Source organism: Echeneis naucrates, chromosome 18 (assembly GCF_900963305.1).
Source record: "Echeneis naucrates chromosome 18, fEcheNa1.1, whole genome shotgun sequence".
Lineage (NCBI taxonomy): Eukaryota > Metazoa > Chordata > Actinopteri > Carangiformes > Echeneidae > Echeneis > Echeneis naucrates.
The window spans coordinates 2,103,014-2,123,273 of NC_042528.1; the positions used below are offsets into that span (position 1 = coordinate 2,103,014).

Below are 20,260 nucleotides of genomic sequence, written 5' to 3' on the forward strand. Positions count from 1 at the left end.
TCATCCGGCGCCCAGCAGCTTTATTTTTCTCTTCAGCACACTCACACAACTGAATCTCCTTTTTTATCCCTTAAACTCTGCGATAAGGATTATCACATATTGGAAAATCACGAGAAATCCCAGAACGGGAGGCCTGTCATGCACAACATCAACTAATGTGCACAAGAAGCTGCAGGAAACAGAATAACAAAACAAATCCCAGATCTGTTACGGCTGAAATAAAACCCTGATGTTTGTGTTTCTCACTGAAAATCTGACTGCTTAGAACTTATTATACTACAGCTTATTATTTGTATGACCTTTTTTATTTTTCGACATTTAGAAAGAAGACAAATCTAAACTATTATTGGAGATGATATTTCAGATAAGACAGGCCACATTAACCTTTATAAAAAGATAATGCTGGTTTGCTTTTATCATCAAATGCAGCCTCTCTGAATGAGAGTGGCTGTTCTTATCAACAACATAAACCGACTGATTTAGATAAAATACTAAAAAACATCAATGTTGGTTGTTCGTCAGCTATTGTATTCATTTTAAAGTAAATATATTTTAAGCTCACCTCCCTGTGCTTTATGTCCCACATGCTGGTTCTATATAATCCACCACGGCTCCTCAGGTTAGTCCTAATTAATCCAAAGTGCAGGACTAAAACCTTTAGGGAAGCAGCTTTTCAGCTTTTATGCTCTGAGCCGTTGGAATGATCTCCCTGCTGACCTGAGAGCATTTTTAACCGTGAACTCAGACTGCACACCTCCATTATTCACTTGTTTTATTGTAATTGCATTAATTCCCATGACATTGTAATAGCTTTTTTTTTTTTTTTTTAGCATTTCTTTCTTGCGTGATTTGTCCTTTTTTTTTTTCTTTTAGCTTATCAGTCTTTATTGAAAAGTGCTGTACAGTTTTAAAATGGGGGTTGTTGCAAGTCAGTCTCTGTTCGATTCTGCTCACCCTGAACTCACAGCCACGCCCAACTCATCAGGACTATCTGCCTCACCTGCTGCACTCAGCTGGTCCTGATCACCTGCCCATTCACCCACAGTTTGCCAGATTGTTCTTGTTCAGGACTGACACCTCGCTGCTGACCTTTAATGTCTGTGACCCGGACACCCGTCCAGCCTTCTGATCCTGACCTTGCCTATTCTCTGCTCCCCACCAGCCTGCTTCCTCTCCTCTCGGAAGGACCCTGACAGTTCAGAGCCTCGCACCAGGTCGGCGGCATCCAGCTTTTGGGTCCAAACCAAGAAACGTCACAGGTGAGCAGTTTTATTTGTCAAATTATCAAAAAAAACAAAAACAAAGCCTGGTCAGATTCCACATTTACGTCTCAAAACAGTCATTGCAATGTCGAAGATGATAATATCTCTATCACCTGATGAACACAAACTCTCTGTCATTGGCTCATCTCAGTGAGTCCTATACGTTCCTTTAAAGTAAATCACTCCCCCGAACCCCTGCAGCGACTTTTTGTCGGGGGGGGGTGCGAGTAGGCGGCCATAGACACTCTCTAATGTATTTGCATTCAAGTAAACAAAAATAAGTGAGGTGATTTTTTTTTTTTTTTCTTTTTTCCCCCCTCCATCGGTGCAATCACAATTTTAATATTGCATAAATTTGATTCCTGCAGCTGTTAATCTAATTTCTCTCTTTGCTGTGTAATTCAAACAGCCACTTGTGTGACGACAAGCATGGGGAAATTGAAAATGCAAATGTTGATCGCTTTACTTGCACGAACTGTGTAAGCCAAGTGCAAGCCTATCGACAGTAATTTAGTGTTTTCATAATGAAAAAGGAGCAGATGCAGATAAGAATGTTGTTGTTGTTGTTTGTGACCAAACAGCTTCTTTTCTTTTAGAATAATTGGAAACTCTCCCTCAAACTATTTAAGTCTTTCAAAATTATGTTTGTTGTGGGGATTTAGTTTATTTATTTTTTTTTATCTCTGTTGTTAAAAATGTTATACTCGTCTCTATGTTGAATCCATTCATGACTGCATCCTCACAAAATGGGCTATAATTCTGCCAGAGGGACAGTTACGACAGGAAAAATGACCTGATTGAATAATATCAACTCTTGCAGAACTGATTGGTGGCGAGTACGTTCTTCCCTTTTCTCTGAATTGCGGACAGATGAACAACCCACCTCCTGATGAAATGAGAAATAACTCAAACTAACCTTTAACCTTCAGAACGCTGCGTCACAACGTCTGACGCTGCTGCTGCTCTGTTGCATTTCATTGACTTGACTTCTCCTGTCCGTACACTTCGGCTCTGATCAGCAGAAGCTGTAATTATTTTTGCTTTTGGTTTGGTTTGAAATGCCTGAAATACCAAATAGGAGGAGAATGAACGCAGGTTTGGGTGAAGACAGCAGATAGACAACCATCAGAGACGATTATGAACTAAGGATGTGGCTGTTTTGAGAAATTCCTGCTGAGGAATGTGACGTTGCATATTATGTTTTGTTTATTTGTGTGTGTGTGTGTGTTTGTGAGGGGAAATCAATCTGCCACACAACAGTTCTGCTCTGCAGACTGCAGATAAACAACACATTTACTTTTACGTGCACAATGTAATTTCAGTTTGTGTCCGCCACTCCGCAAACTGAAGTCTATATTGTGTGATTGTGTTACCACATGGAAGCAAATACCCATTGCCATCTGTTGTCTTGTCAAAAACCATTTTTGCAGCAGAGTGGGATGTTTGTGTATGTTTATTGTCGAACAGCAGTCTGCTCGTGCCCACATGGCACTTCTTAATCCCAACGTGGTCGTGGTAAATCTTCTGGTATTAGGAAAAATCTCATTATCAATTACATCCTCTTCAGGAGAAAGCGGACATCAGCTTCTTGATATAAAATAAATAAACTGCGCCAATCTGGACCAAACCACCCAATCCAATGCTGCAGGATTTGATTTCTTTGCTCACTCTGAAAACAGAAGAGAGACTCAGATCTACGACACCGAGACGCTTTTTGATTCTTAAAATCGGATCAGTTTCATAAAATCACTGTTAAATACTTGAAATAATCTCTTGTTTATAGTTTCTTAATTAAACCAACAATTTTTTTTTAAGAACAAAATGTGAGATGCCCTGCTGTTTGAGCATTAGAGTACACACAACGGTAGAATAAAATTCACATCCACCTCCACTATGTGACGAATGAATGTGCCAACAGGCTGCATTTGTTGACTTCCTGAGAGATTATTACAAAACCAGAACTGGGACAAGAAACTAGAGAAGCAGCTCTAAAGTGAGGTGGACAGTTTTCGATGTAGCCTGAGGTAGCAACAAGAGACTCTGCTGTTCTGGGCTCTGGCTGTAAGGTCATTCAACCAGCAGAGGAAGAAGACTCACGGCCAAATTCCATCTGGTATAATGAGGAAAGTAATCTGAATCTTGAACACAGCATCTCTGCCTGGGGCTCCCGCCGACTCTGACACAAACTCAGGAAGGGTTTTTTTTCCTTTTGTCCTGGGGAAAATGAACACGGCGTTTCGGAGCCACGAACATTGACATACGGCGTGCAGCGCTTCCACTCAGAGGTCAGTTTTTAAAGTTTTATGGTGGTACCGCAAAAGCATCTCTATAAAGAGCACTTCCACCAAGTCCATCTAATTAACAGCGGCGGAACAGAACTTAAATGCTTCATTTGCTTTAGCATCAACCAGCTCCACTTGAACATGAGCTGGCACACATGGAGGCGGCTGAAATATTCCCTTTTCCCCACAGAAACTAAAATTTATCTTATTTTTTTAAGACAGTAGCAACAGGAACTATTGAATATCTGAAAGCCTGCCAGCAGTTCCTGAAACAACCAGGACGTCTAAAGTGACCCGAACTATAATATCCAACTTTACACTAGAAATACATTTACAACCAGGTATAAAACCTGATCTTGGACTCTGCAGCTCATTTCCCCTCGTTTGGAAGCTTTACAGAGGTGAATTTTTATCGAACCCGCCCATTTTAAAGGCTTAAAGGTGTCTTTAATAGAGGGCATGGCTGCTTTGAGTGGAAGATGGGTGAGTGCGTGCTGTTAAAGTTTATTTTATTTTATTAGCCCTGAACTAGGCGGAGTCGGGCACTGCCAAGGTAACAACAGCTGAGCACCCCCAGTTTTCAGAAAACCTCTGGGTGACGTCATGGATGCTACATCCAGCTGTATATCCAGTCTACGGCTGGAGTCAATTGCTTCCTCATTCGGAATAATGAACTGAATTGGACATAATATGACCTCGAAGTAATGGAGCTGTGCGTGTACAATACATTTCCAGTGCATATAAAATGATAAAATCTCTCCCCATCAGGCTCCATTAATGTTCAGAATGCTTTGAGAAATCTCTCAGCAGATTCTGGAGTAATCCATCACTTTGAATTCAAAATGTGTTATCGCTGTCGTTTAAACAACACACCATAATTGGCCAGTTGGTTCAGGCTCCGGCTGCCAGGCTCAGCGTTCAGCCAGCCAAAATATATCAAGTTTACGAAACTCCATCTGCCTTTTTATTGAGTCAAAATGACTCTGGCAGCACCGTCACAACTATGAGCTTGTCCTTATGAGGACCTGATGTGTTGTGTATTTTATTAATATTTAGCAGCTTAATAAACCCTCCGTGGTGGAGATCTACTTGTTGGAGCAATAACTCCGGTGACATTCTGGTCATAATAGAACGTCTGTATTTTTTCTCTGCAGGGTTGTTTTTTCTTCGCTTTGTCTGAAGTCTTTTGGGGAATCAGAGCTAAGATGACTCACCTGTTTTAAAGATAGCTTCACTGTCTCGTCTTGTTCCTCCTTTATCTCAATCTACACTTTTTCTTTTTTCACCCCAGGATATAAGAGGCTTTATTTTTAGCCACACAACCTGTGTATAAAAAGTTTAACACCTGAAACGATATGCCCTCTATCTGAGGCGGTCCTGCAGCCTAAAGCCAATTTTTAAGACCCAATTACAGGTACAAGTCACCTTCGCTGTTATGTTTTTGTAGCCAGAATTATCGGCCTTCTGTAAACTTCAGCCACCAACGCGGATAAAATAGGAAGGATGGAGGTCAGAAGGATAGTCAGTAAACTCCATGAACTTATTGTTTTTGTTAGAGCTCCAGCTGTCCTGTTTGGAAAAAGGGCTAACGCGTTAGCTAATGGCTTTTGATTTGAATGCAGTTAGCATGTTCATTGCTAACTACCATTTCAGTGGCTTTTCTACCTTTTCTTTACTCAAAAGACTTAGAATCACAACTTAGCCTGGTAGAGATTGGTATGAGTAAAACCAATCAAACTAATATCATGTGTGCTGCTGATGACTGTGATTATTGATCAGTTATTCCAGCAATTATATCAAGCAAAGCTGCCTTTTCCTCTTCAGCTGGCTCCAGCCACAAAGCGAATCATTTGTCCTCATGGCTTCTGGGAAATTGGCGTTTTTCCTCCTAGATCGCAGTTCAGATTGTAAAATCAATCATTGATTAAGCTTTAATTCAAAACGCTCCCTATTTGAAAAGACAAGAAATTAAAAAACACAGACGGTCTACAAAACCTTCACGAGCCGCCACGTGTCCCTTCGTAAATGAACATTCACTCTTTTTCCCTTTCCCACGTGTAAACACAGATTTTTAACAGATAAGCCAGCTATTATGAGTTGAGTCCATTCTTCCCAAACACGAATGCACGCACACACACACACATACAGATTCCACAGAATGGTACATTTTCTGTAGCCTGCACAGCGACAAAGATTGTAATAATCCACAGACATGACACGCATTTTAATCGAAATCTGGTGCAATACTTTCAGCAAAATCCCCCGTGTGTGTGTGTGTGTGTGTGTGTGTGTGTGTGTGTGTGTGTGTGTGTGTGTGTGCGCGCCTCAGTTTGATTTCTTCTTTCATTCTGGAGCTACTTTGGGGTAAATGTGACTTGAATTGAAGCCTGTTTCATCGTGTTTGCTGCAGATTTCTGTAGGTGTAGCTCGTCTCTCGTCGTGACCCCCAAGTTCTTCCTTTGGGGTTTTGTTTGGTTCCTCATGTAGATCATAGACCGGCATCACACTTCCTTTCTTTAATTTTCTTCTCCCCAAACCATATTCTCAGGGTATGAAATACAGCAGCCATAGTCCCTCCTCTGCACACCCACACTCTAAACTATATTAAATCTAATAAAACTATAGATATAGATGTGAGTTTCACAAAAAAAAAAAAATCATATTTCCCCAGGAAAAGTCAAACTTTTACTAGAGGATGGAGCTTCAGGATGTTTTTTAATGAAACTCCTACGACTCCTCATTCAGATTAAAATACCTAGTTCTGACACATTTATTACATTTTTATCAAGCAGAAGTGGATTAGGTATGTGATGTACTATGTACATGAGGAAATGAGCAGTAAAAGCAGAGAAGGTAAACACTAAGTGCTGCTTTATAAAAGCAGTAATTGAACATCATTTACTCCCCCATGAATAAAGGTTTAGATTTCAATAATTATAACAGCTGTTGATTCCATTACCTTTCTTAATGGAGAGTGAAAAAATCTTCTGTAATCAAAAATTACTCTAAGAAGCTGCAGCATTTCTGATTTAGTTTTTCTTCTGGGATTTACTTGAGGACTGTTCTCCTTCGTCATCAATCAGTGTAATAAACACTCTTGACACTCAGATTGAGCGTTTAGAGGAAGAAGAAGAGCTCCCCGCCGACGGGAAGTCATGTCCTTCCACATGTGACTTAAAACCTGAGCATGAGTCACAGGAAATCGATGTTGATTATGTCTCCTTGCATACCGATGGACGGTGTGGGAGTGATGTCTGACTAATTACATTAACACCAATTAGTAAGACAGGAAACTGATTAAAAATCAGAGTTTTTATCAGTTTCCTGGCTCAAACCTACGTCATAAGTGAATTAGAGAGAGAAATAAAAAGAGCAGCAGGAGTTTTGTATACTTAGATTGGTTTTTATTTGCCCTGACTGTTGTTTATGTGTTTGAGTTTTATCAAAGAGCAGATCTGATCGCTCCTGTCATCCGTGTAAAACTAATTAGGGAGACGGTTTATGTGCGGCTTCCGCCCCCTTCACATGCAATTTATTGATTTGATCTATTTTAACTCACTTGACTTTGATCAGCTATCTTGAACTGATTAGCATTACTCTGGAGTGGAGGGCTCGTATCTGCCACCTGATTTTTATTTTTATATTTCCTCACCGTAATGAATCAGGACTGCTGGTGAAAGGCTCACACAGTGTATAGTCACCTCAAAGCGGATTAAGAAGAAACAAGAACCTCCAGCAGCCACTGGCTTCAGAAACGTTTAGACCAAACCTTAAAATCTGCCATCCCCTCTCATCTCACGAGAGACAACCAATTTTTATATTATTCTGCATTATTCACTTTTCCCGCTTGGGTTGAAAAGTGGCGTGATGGCGCTCAGTGAGTTATTACTCAATCTTTAGCTGATGAGTCTCTGTCGCTCTCTCTTCCATAACACTCACAGGTGAGCGTTCAAAAGGAAATAAAAAAAAACCCTAATACCCAGAAATATTGGTTTTCAGCTAAATGGCATCTCAGCACCGTTCTCTCCATTGAACCTCTTCTTTGTCCACATTCAACTTTGTGCAGAAACGCACAAAATTACACCACAAAGCCCATCTTTGTTTAGACAGCTTGATAGACTGCCACTCTTGTTCTGATCTGAGTGTTTTTTCAAAGATGACGAAGTGGCTTGACTATTCTACATCTCAGCGGGCCGGTTTGTTGGGCAGAAACTTTTTGCAGCTATATATATAAAGTTGTGTACGGTGCGTTTGCAGAGGGGAGAGATGTGTGGTTCATTAGTTTTGAGAAAGCCAGCGATCCATCATTTCACAGCTTCACAGATCAAACTTTGGGAATGTATTTTTAGGTGCCATGACTTCAAAATAATGAGCAGCATGTTCCACCGCATGGTGTGAGAGTTAAATCTGACCAAGCCCTGGCAACATTTCGTGTCTGACGGCCTCCTCGAGGGCCAGGTGGTCTAGACGTCTCTGTCCAGCGCCTCCAGGGGATCCGAAGGTGTTCCTAGTCTAGAGAAGATATATAACCCCTCCAGCGTCTTGTCAGGGGGATTGGCTTTAATAGACTTGTACAAATGAACCTCCTCTCATTGGAACCCCCAGTTCACTTCATGTTCTCAGATATTTGTGTTATCACCAGCATTTGACTCTTTAAATAATATTATTCATTCATTGTTTTTTATTTTTAATTCAGTCACACTCGAGCTGCAGGATGACTGATCAGCGGTCCATCACTTCATGGACACAGAATTTAAATGGAGAGCTATTTTTCTTTGTACTGAGGATGTGACAAAGAGGCAGAGGGAGAAGAAAAAGAGCTCAGTTAAGACTCTTCATCCGAAAAAACTGCAAAATAATTTACATTTTTTAAATTGGTGATTAAATCACATGCTTCCTTAACAAGTCTGACCTTTTTAGTTTCCTCTCCAACGTGCCGCCGGTTTACAGAAATGTTTTGGGTAATTGGGGGGTTCAGGTCATCAGTGGAGTCTGAGGACAACGAGTTTGGAGATGAATATTTTGGGGTTGTTGAGTTAGAAGTGAGTTTACCAGAGCACAGTTTTTGAAATAACACAACCTTATGATTATAAATGGGGGTCGTTTAACTCACAGGGAATAAAAAGAGCCAATTAAAATCACTTTAAGTCCTGTTTATTACGCTCACTTACTCTTCCCAAACAATATTTTAGCATTTATCGTTTCATAATCTTACTTGAACCTGCTCCAGATGTTGCTCAGAAAAAAAGTTAAACTTTCATCTTTGCTGCTTTCCACTTCAAAAGGCCGGTTAGTTAAGATGAAGGGCTTATTTTTACATGATTGTTCAACATTAATCATGGAAAGACAAGGAATTTTAGCTTAATCAAGAGCAAGCAACATTACTGAGCATTGTTTATTTTGAGGAAATACAAATCATGTTACCAAATGTAGATGAATCTTTCTTTTTTGCGGATAAGTAGAGCCGTAAATCAGCGGTTCCTCGCTGGTGTGGCCAGTGTTTTCATAACCAGCAGAGGCAAAATAAATGTGACATTTTCATTGGTAATTAAGTGCGTGTCTGTCTGTGTGTGTGTAGAGGGCCCTTTTCCATCACAACAAATGAAAAACAAAACGGCAGTAATATCCAATCATCTGCCTGCCATCCTTCATTCTCATTCTGGACGCTGAAACATGCTCACATGCTCAATCTATTCTGTGCTCTCCAAGATCCGAGACAGTTTGGAAACAAATCTATGAGACCAGACGGTGACGACTCAAAATCGATGGATTTCACAAATCCACTGAACGTTTCCCCCCCCTCTGTAATTAACGGCCATTGGGTGGACAGGAAAAGTTTATCAAGCATCTCTATATAAATACAATTATTCTTGCTCATTTAAATATTCTATTTATACCATTTGTTTTATTGTCTCACATTTGTGTTGGCATAAATTAAAAATAAAGGTGCTCGATATTCTTGTAATCTTTATTCATGTCTCTTGACATGAATAATGAATAATTCATAAGTAGTTTGAAGTGGCTTGTAAAAATGTTATATATGCAGCTAACACCTGAGAATTAAAAAAAAAGCTGCCGATATAAATACTAATGACTCATTTCAATTGAGTGGCATTGGATGCTTTTATTAAGACTGAGTCATTATTTAAAGCTCATGTGCCACAACAATTTCTTAATCCTCCTTAATTAACCTTCGTTAGATTTCGATTTGCTCTTTTAAAATCTGTCAGCACGTTTCTGCTGCTTGGATACATTTCATGTGACTAAATTAAGTTTTAATTTAATTTAGGTTCTGCCTTGACCAAACGGTGTAACTTATATTTTACGTATTCAGCGCTTTCAGCGTGTTCAGCTGAAGAATAAATATAAGCAGCATTTCACTTTCTACAGCACAGCGTGAGAGTAAAAAACATACACAAACTTTGTGCAAGCTTCATTTTTGCAGCAGAGAACTTTGTACTCAGGAACTTAAAGAAATTCACTCTCCGTGCTACTCGTGTTGCACCGAAGAGGCTATCAATTTTAAGTCCACCTCAGACATGAATCCCACAAACCAGCGAGTGCTGTGTGTGCGTGCAGGCACACACACCAGAAGCCTCTTTTTACAAAGCAATACTTTTTTAGTTGCTACCGAAGAAACACTGGATTCTTAACTTTTCAGCGAGCAAATAAATTCTATTGTGGTTGTAGAAACACAGAAATTAATTTTTCATATCAGCTGCAAGAACAGAGCGACTGAAGGCCCGCTCACATTGTCGTCGCAGCAGTTAACAGATGCACATAATTGCATAAAAATGACTATTACAAATAAATTTTCTCTTTCAATCCATTCTCAAGGCCGATGTCTATTTAAAGTTTTATGGCCTCATAACTCTCAGAAGCAACTTTTATTTGGCTTCACATTTGTTTTTATAACACAACTTGGGGATTGAACTGCAGGAATTTAGGACTGTAGTGATATTAAATTGATGATGTCCCTCTAACTATACCCTGAGAATGAATGCAGTGAAAAGAAGAAGGAAATCAGAGTACAATGGCGTGGTTAGTTGTCACAGCGGCAAAAAAAAAAAAAAGATGTAACTGTGTCACACAACTGATTAGACAGACACACACTTATGTGCACAAACAGATAAGCTTATCAGCTAATGGCTGAATGTGAAAGTAAAGTTCCCGTCAGCGTATCCTCATTACAACTTATAGCTGAGATAAGGATGTTACAGTTGGCTGAGTGCTCGTCAACATAATTAATTTACACAATGTGCACATGCAGAGTTGTGGAGTCATGTTCGTGGTCGTCGTCCTCGTTGTTGCCACGTCCTTATTTAACTGGATGCAGTGTTGTATAAAAAAAACATAACGCTTTGAGATGTTCATCTCTCTTAAGTGTTTTGTTTGTGTTGCTTCAAAAATCAAATTTCTTGCTACATTAATCACGATGAGGACTGACACAGACTTGAAAACAAAAAAAGGCGGAATTTTGTTTAGTGCACCTCATCTACCAGGAAAAAAAAAAACCACACAGGGCAACCTGATTGCTAAAATAAATGACATGTCTGTCCTGATGAAGAGGAAGGACCTTTTTATTTTGATTTCTGCAGATGGCCTTGAATGGAAAAGGAGCGGTAAAACTTTCGTTGCACTGTTGCAGAACCAGCTCTTTGCAAAAATATTCCCCCTCAGCACAGTATAAAGTGACTACTGCTTTCCTTCTAACCGCCTGTTATTTTCTTGGCTGAACTTATATAACCACTCAACCAGTTGTCAAAAAAGAAAACAAACAAAAAAAAGCCCCGATAACTGCAGTTTTTTTTTTTTTTTAAATGATTATTATTTTAGCTGGATGTGTACAGCGTATGTCCAACGTCTCACACAGGGACAGCATCCCATTAAGAGCACCGCCGCTCGCTTACCTCACAGAGCAGAAGGAGAACAGCAGGGGGGGAGCTCTGCCACTGAAATGTGGAGTGGCACAGAGATATTTGAATTCAGTCTGCACAGTTTTCACTTGAATTTTGTGAGCGTGGCGGTCCAAACGGACCGCCAGTTTGTTTTGCCGCTTTGACAAGCGCCTCTTGGACGCTGTTGCAGGAGTCCAAACAAAGGCTTAAGACTTAGGCTGCACAGAATTTGAGGTTTAGGATGAAGTTGGATGATTTCCAGATGAACAGCCGTAAAGATGGTCCAGCTGAGAACACGAGTTTTGGCACAAATTTTACATTTGGCATTTAATTCTCTTTCATTCTATCGAGATCCAGCAAACTCAATATTATATTCTTCAAACATTTTAAGAAAAGAAGAAGAAAGGGTAAGCGCGGTTGTTGCCTCCTTTCCTGACGTCCTCGTGCTGCTCGAAGACGACTGAACTTATTCTGATTCAATCAAACTCTTAAGATATTCCAGCAGACATCCCTGACAGCACAAAAAAAAAAAAAAAAAGAAAAAGCCACACCACGGTAGCTTTGATTTATAAGACACTCAGACACTGTTCCCTAAGGTGATTTTCTAAGCTACAATGCTTTCTTGCACCGTGATGAAATTAATCCTATTTGTGTGTTTTGGGGGGAAGAAATAGAAACTTTATGCTTTCAAAATGTAAGCTTCTTATCTGTTACCATTGGAGCAGGGCCAGAGCGATGCCGCCGTCTGCCCCGGGCGGGGAGGAGGTTCTTTCTCCCAGTAAATGCCCCTGTCATGACTCACTTAAGCTTTTACATTATTTGCTAAATGATATCACGGAGGTTGTCGGGAGCGTTTGATGTCACCACCAAGTCCGCCTTGATGGCTGCGGTGTGGTTTGTTTTGTTTCTTTGTTTATTTTTTCGCTTCCTGGTTGGATCTTGGCTTCATAAGTCATAAAAGTTGCAGAAGAATGTTGTGCTGAAAAGAAACTTGGGGGGAAAAAGCGTCTTTGTTCACTGCAGATGTTATTTTCTGCAAAACTCCAAAAGAGAAGTAGTCAGAATAAGTAACTCTGTGTTTTTTTGATTGTACACATGGATGCCCTTTTCCATGAATGCAGATTTCTCTCAATGCTCTCAATACTACTGCTATCTGCAGTTTTTTTTTGTATGGGACGCACATTCTACAGTCTGTGTGCATTAAATCAAAACGCTGACACGCAGCTCTGTATCTCTTAATATCACACTCAACTGCACTACAGCAGCTCATTCAGGTAAATGTATTTTCTGTTTTTTACAGAATCTGGCTGGAATTTGATCGGTCGGCAGTAGAACCATGAGCCTTCATGACTTAGAGCCACGTTGGCATCTTCATTGTGCAGCATTGTAAAAAATAAATAGAGGTTGTTTGGAGGGTAGAGCAGCCTTTGTTTTGAAAGCTGCAGGGGAAGAAGAGAGGGATGGATTGAGGGGGATTTGAAGTAAAAGGCTGCAGGTCTTGGACTTGAACCTGTGTCTGGCGGCCGCTGGCGCTTCTTGACGTCAGGACAGCTCTCTCGAATTTTCTGTTGCAACTACATTCGTATCCATCCACCCAGTAAAATAAGCAAAAAAGTCTGCTGCATCAGACTGAGTGTAAAATTATCTTTGTGTCACAGCAGAGAGGATGCTCTAATTCTCATCTAAGAACTTATTGTTCTCTTCCCCTCTGCTAATGATGAGGTCTCGTGCATTTAAAGCATTTAATGCTTTTTCATCGAATGCGTTTTGCTTCCGCTGAATCAAAAAAGCCAACCTAGTGTTGAATAGCGGAGATCAATGGTGAGTGGGCACTTTAACAAACAGGCGTCGGTGCATGTGGGAGTCTTGTTTCCACACTTTACTTTTCATGCTTTCATTTCCTTTGTTGGGGCAATCGGACTACTGAGAAGTTTTGGCGTCAATAACTCAATAAGGGAGATCCATAGGCACTGGACTGGAGTTTGAAGTGCACACAGTCAAAGGATCAAATGGTCAAGTATCTCCTACTTAGAGACATTAGACTGTAACAAATGCTTGCTGCTGCGTTTGTTTGTTACTGTAAGAGGATTATAATGGAGTGTTGGGAGCACATTATTACTCACAACAGCAGACCCGAAGTTAAAGATTTGCATCAGTGCTCTGGGTTAGATCCTTAAATATTAAATATACTTAAAATTTAGAATTTTTTTTTTTTACGTCACGTTTGCACAGATCAATCTCAGGAGTGATTTTAAGAATGCTGGGATGTTGTCAGAGATCACAAATCTGTTTTATGAATCAATCTAAAAGCAGGTGGATTTTTACATACAGAAAATAAGAAAAACTTCTTCCCTGGAGCAGTTTGCTTTCATTTAATGAGAGCAAATAAACATCAGAAGGGCCTTGGAGAGGTGGAGTGATGGCGAGGCAGAGAGATGAAATGAGATGTGAAGGGGATACAGGTGCAGAAATGCCTCACTCTGATCTCTAATTCTCTATCTGGAGCAAGCACAAACACTCCAGTCTAAAGGCAGAGTGCTCGCCAAGCTCCGGCAGAGCAAAGCTTAAAAAAAAAAAAATGTGATGAATTCACCGCCGGCCTGCCTGATGGGACGTTCACTCAACGTCAAAGTAATGTTGATTCCATAAACGTGATGGCGAGTGAAGAGAAAAGCGTGTAAACAAGGCGCATTAACACAAGAATAAACATTTGGTGGATACTTACAGCGGAAGCTGACAAATCAAAAACGCATTATCTCCTTTTCTTTAAAATGTGAAGTTAAGAATGAAGCTATCTTGTTGGCTGTTGGTGGACATGAGGTTTCAGCTCTGTGAGCGAAATTGTTAGGATGCATCCATATTCATTTGTTCCTCTTAGCTTCATCCGTAGAGGTCGCGGCCTCGTGACTGGAAGCAGACCGTTTAATCAGTCAGGTGCTGAGCAGGTGCAGCGATGGCGTCATGCTCTTCCGTTGACACACCCTCTGGTCCGCCATCTGCTTCCCCCACATTGCTCACATTTGGTACAGAATGAATCTAACGGTGAAGAAACGGTGGCCTCTTAAGAACCGAAGGGCAGACTATGTGGAGCATTTAGCGGCTAATGATCCAGTTATTTTTCTTAAATAACTGGGCTAACTGGTTAACACGCTAACTTCTGAAGAAGAGAAGCCGACATTTATTCAGAGTTTGGTGTTTGGTTGGTATTCATAGCAACATTTAAGGAGGTTTCTTTGGAGGATAAAATGTCCAGGCAGGTAGCTTATCACGGCAAAACGGCATCCCCTGTAATTAAGATAAGCTCCAACTGACATTGGTAGGCGTTTCGGTCATATATGAACAAATACCACTTACACACACACACACACACACACACACACACACACACACACACAGTTATGAAGTAGTTTTTTATCACCCTGAGCTGTTTTCATTTGTAGCTGACTAGCTGCAGCACTGAAGTCAGTGGAGTGAAACCTGGCCCACTCAGCTCAATTTTAACGCCTTCAGTCTGTTTGTGTGTGTTGGTGGTCAGGAATGAAAAGGTATTAGAAATTGTCCAAAGAGCCCCCTCCAGTCCTGCCTGAAGCCATTAAGGTGGAGTTTGAGCTCCAGTTTAACACAACAACTTGTCAGCTCACATCGAACTTGTTCTCCAGGAAACAGTGTGTGATGGAAATGAATTGTACCCAACGTTAGAAGGCAGAGTAATACGTGAACTGTCCGGAGATTTGCTGAATAGCTCAGTTCCACCGCTCCGGCTAATGGTTTCAGTTCCCACATGCAGAAATAACCTTGTTCGCACAGATTAGTGAATCAGGATTGGCGTCTTGGAGACGTCCATCTGAAATCAATTCAGTCACTTTGCTTAGAGAGCAGCACTCTGCGTTTTGAGAGATGGATCAAAGATAATGAAGTGTTGTCTCATTTCGCTCCAAGTAACCGAAGCCAACTATCCATCAGTCCAGAGAAGTTTAAGCCAGCAAGTATGAATAATTGCAGAGGGCATCAGGGCGGCGTTGGGACAAGTTTTCATCATTTTGTATTTCTAGTTTCTATCCGCCTTGATTATGGGCAGATAGTAAGACTGGGTTTCTGGTTCTTTGGGCCAGGCTCAGAAGGTAGACCCTCAAAGCAAATAGGAGTTCAGCTTTTTATCGGTGACATCTGGCTTTATGTGCAGAAAGTACTTAACAGAACTTGACAGATGGACGGAGACCAACACCGTGAATTTGGGCTTTTCTCTGGAGTGTGTTGTTTTTTTTTTGCCTCTACTTATTATGAGATGTGTTTGTTTCTTTCTTCCACGTTATCAACCGCTTTGTGAGAACAGATGTCAGATCGGGTCCTGTCTTTGTCAGTCAGAGCAGGTCATTTACCTATAGCATCCAGACTGAAAACGGCCTTTTCCTTTTAAATCTTTCACCACGTAAACGGTGGAAAAAGTGCTGAAGTGAGGGCCGGCCTTATGTTTTGGTTTTTTTTCATTTTGAGCTGAGGGGTGATGGGTGGGGAAAAAATGATGGAAAAGGGAGGAAATTGCAATGTAAACAGACAGACACAAAAAAAGGAGATGAGGAGAGGAAGACCGAAAGGGAAAAGCAAAAAGAGGAGATGAAATGTGAGGTGGGAAAGGGAAATGCACTCTGCTGCAAAGATGGCGAAATGAGGATGAGTCAGAAAGCGAGGGATGATGAGAAGGAGAGTATGTCAGGGCTGATCTGTTTTTGAAACAGAAAATATATTTAAAGAAAAAAAAAAGGACTATACTTTTATTATAGAAGCTGTTTCACTCTGGATGCTGGGCTGGCTAAACTAAAATCTAAAAACCTGCTCGAGGGCTTCGAGGGGAAGCAGCAGGGGGAACGAGAAACACACCATCCTGCATCATCATCGTCGTCATCATCACCATCAGCCCGGGAATGAGAAACAGAGCGCTCGCACAGATATGAATCTTACTGAGCCATCCGGACCATCTGGAAGCTGATAGGCCTGAAAAAGGTTAATTTGATTTACTCTAGTAATATTCATTACAAAGAGGCATAAAAATGATTCATAACGACTCGGCTTAATGTATCTGCACTTACTTCATTATCATAGGTTTCATAAGAATGGAAGTTTAGGAGAAGAAAGCAAGCGGCACAGTTAGAGGAGAAACATGTTTCGTGAAATGTAAATGATACGAAAAGAAACAGTTCCAGCTTTTCTGTCTTAATATTGGCAGATATCTCCGTGCAGTTACTTCACAGTTGAGACTGTAAAGTGGAACTCCAACGGGGTCGTTTCTGCACTATCTGAGTTTGTGGCCATCTCTCCTTGCCAGAAAATGTCAGAGCCCGAGAAAACGGTGTTAGATTGAGAGACTGGGGAGCAGCGGGGCGCCATGCTTGTGCAAACTGGAACACGTAATGTGCTGGAGTGCCAAGTGCTCGGGAAACAAATGTGACGGTGCTCCTGCAGAGATCATGGGTAATGATCCAATTTCAGGTCGGACAGATACCTTTGTCCAAAACGCACATTATCCTTCACAAGTTACACAAACGCTGTCGAAGAATTGTGGGTTGGTAGCTGTTGTGAGGATGTCCTCATGCTAATGTTTAGTTATAGCTACCAAGCATCACAATAAACAAACTTCTGAACGGCACACAAAGCAGTTTAAGCTGCTCCATAGTGCTCCTGATTTGACTGATTTCCATCAGCTAAGAGAAACCAGTGGGAGGCGGCGAGGAGGTCCCCCCCCCACTGTGTCGCTGCCTCCCCCCTACTGCTGTGACCTTGCACAGGCGCATGCATCATCACTCCTCGCATCACTTTGGTTTGACATTATCCCAAAAACTTTTTCTTTCATGCTCGTTCCATTGTAGTCGACCTGAGGCTGTAGTTACCATGGCACCAGCTCCTCTCAATGAAAAACACTCAACACATTTAATGTATGAAAGGAAGTGGACGACGCTGTTCTTAGCCATGAAATATTCACAACACAATAAATAAGAAGCAGAGAGATACAGTACAGGCTAAAAAGGTGTGGTGGGGGATAAGGGAGGTGAAATTGGAGGGACCCTGTTATGGATGAGACGCAGAGAAAGTCGATGGAAAGAGATACAGCCTGGGAGTTGCCGGAGTCATTTCGGATATAAATAGCAGGGCAGCTAAACGGGTGGAGGGAGGAAAGAGATTTCATTAAGAACACATAACAACGGATGATGTTGCTCCATTGTGGACATAACGAACACCAGTTTGAGAAGTAATAAAGAAGAGATTCTATTCCTTATTAAGTTTAAATTTCTCTTTCCTGGTCCACAGGTTAATATTATTATTATTATTATTATTATTATTATTATTATTATTATTTTTTTTTTTTTTTTTTTTTTTGGTGAGGGCGGTGATGTTGCACAGTAGAAGGCAAAAAGTCTGAGGCAGATGATGTTTGTGTTGTCTCCAAAAGAACAGCGAACCACAACACACAGCTCACACATGTTACAGTTTAATAAAAGGCTCATTCCTATTTTAGGCCTAAAGGATGTAGACAGTCTACTTCCTTCGCTGGCTCTGAAAATAATTTTTGTACATGAACAGCGAGATGCAGGTTCTTCCAAGTTGGACCTGAATCCTTGCGATACGTGGTCGTGTGAACGTTTCCACGTGGCTTGATTTATTTTTACCCGCTGGCTGATCTAACGCTTCATAACATCCTGCTGTTTCCTGACTTATTTAACCAAGTTCTCATCCCCCCGCTGTTTTTTGGCCCTCCTGGGTTTCTCTCCTGACTGGAAGGTGGAGGAGAGGAGAGAAAAAGGAAAGCCGCCTCTTTCTCTGTCTCTGCATGTTCGAACTGTGAAAACACACAGAGGATGAGCAGCTTTCCGATGGCCAAATACAATTCACAGTCCCCGTCGCTGTCGCTTCCTCACACTCCCACTCCCGTTAGAACACTGTGTACTTCTGCATGTAGACGGCTTATGTTCGAGTGTGCATTGACCTGTCACTGCAGCTTGGCTGCTTATGTGCGTGTAGATATTTCCTGTTCTGTTTTGAGACTATCCAGCTTTCCAACAGCGGAGAAGGAAGGTCAATGCATTCAATCCATTACGTATCGTGTGTGTGTGTGTGTGTGTGTGTGTGTGTGTGTGTGTGTGTGTGTGTGAGTGTGATCTTTGCAGAGGGGTTTCATTTCTATGAATTTCTCCCAGTTTCACCAGCTGGCTGAAGATGTTGTATCCTAGTGTAACAATCAGCTGTAAACTTTTTTTTGGCTGCATTGTGCAGCAGCTGCCAAATGTGGCTCACACATTCCTGCATAACGTCTCGTTCCCCTGAAGCATTCAAACCTTGCTGCAGGCTGCTCAGGTACAAGGCGGTGAGCTGTAAATGTGACATTACCTGTGCATAAATAGATAGAGCCACATTCCCGCTCTCTCTCGCACTCAGAACCCAAAATTGTATATTTATGCTTGAAGGCAGCAAGAGCCAACTCGGAATGTTTTTCTAAATGTTTTTGTTTTTCCAACATTTGATATGATGATGAGACAGGAAGCGAGAATTAATGACACAAGAGAAGACGTTTGTGGGAGTTTGGGGTCCACACGTTGAATCGAAACAAGCAAAGACTAGATGAGGGCCAGTTAATGCACCGCTGCAGCAGAGCAGATGAAGAGAAGCAAAACACCAGCTGCTCGGGTGAATCACAGTTTTGAAGTGTTGCACAACATTTGCAGCATCATTGTACGTCAGAAAAATGAAGAAGTCCGCGGCCGGATGTAACGAATGAGGCTTCGGCTTTCAAGCGACAGCTCCACATTAACTCTTACTTTTTTTTTCTGTTAATGAGTTCCATTGATTGGGCCGCAGAAGGCTGCAAACTCAGCGTTGAGTCCACCATCAATCCTTGGCCTTGTGTTACCGACAGTGAAACTAATGAGCGCCGCAGAGTTTGGAATGGAAATCTTGAAGCAGCTGCAATAACATTGTACCTGAGAATTTGACAAATATGATGATGCACTAATGAAGCCTTCATTTCCCAGAACAAAGCTTATGTGATAGATGAATTGCACCAATTGGATGAATGTCCTTGTGTTGTCATCTCCACGCTTTTGTGCAAATACTCAAAATACTCAAAAGCATTTCAAGATATTAAGTCCTGTCCCATGATAAATAGACAAGTCACCTTTTCTGTGCTTTAATTTTTAAGGAAAAGATTCAGGAAAAGAAAAACAACAAAAAAAAACTTGAGCCTCTGCTGAGAATCTGAACATACAGTCAACTTAAAGTTTTTAGAAATGTTACGAGTACTCTCCAAAAACATAGCGGCTCAGCCATTTTATATATTTCACAGCAGGTATTATTGGGCATAATTCAGCCATCAGAGGAAAGTGAGACAAAGAGCAAGCTCTTGTGAAGCCATCTCACACAAATGGCTCCCCTTTTTGTCTTCTTCTTCTCTGCAGCCCACATGTTTCCACTTCACACCTCTCTCCCATCCCGCTGCGAAAAATAGCACAGCCACCTTCAAGAGAGCAATTACAGCGATTAGCCCGAGAGGAGAAATTAGCATTGTTGGCTAATTCTGAGTCATTGGTGACTGTCGGATGACAGGGAAGCCATGACAGCTTGATGAACATTTAATGTTAACCACTGGTTCCCAAAATGTGGCCCAGGGACTACTGGTGGCCTCAGTGGTATTAAGAGTGGTCCAGTCGCACAGTTTAGGTGAAATGAGCTTAATTGTTGTTGCCAATGGACCTGCGTCATTTTTTCACTTGCTTGCTATCAGTCTGAGTCTCCAGTCTTCCTGTTGATGTTGATTTTTTTTTTTTATGTA

General features: G+C 41.2%; 1 protein-coding gene across 5 annotated transcripts in view; it reads left to right on the top strand.

Moving 5' to 3' along the window:
• htr2cl1 (5-hydroxytryptamine (serotonin) receptor 2C, G protein-coupled-like 1) overlaps window positions 1-20,260 on the top strand; it is a 122,644-nt gene that overhangs the window by 5,680 nt on the left and 96,704 nt on the right. For all 5 annotated transcript variants that reach the window (XM_029526754.1, XM_029526757.1, XM_029526756.1 and 2 more), the window contains one exon: window positions 1,163-1,259. The gene's annotated coding sequence lies outside the window, so the exon portion shown is untranslated. The remainder of the gene's footprint in view (window positions 1-1,162; window positions 1,260-20,260) is intronic.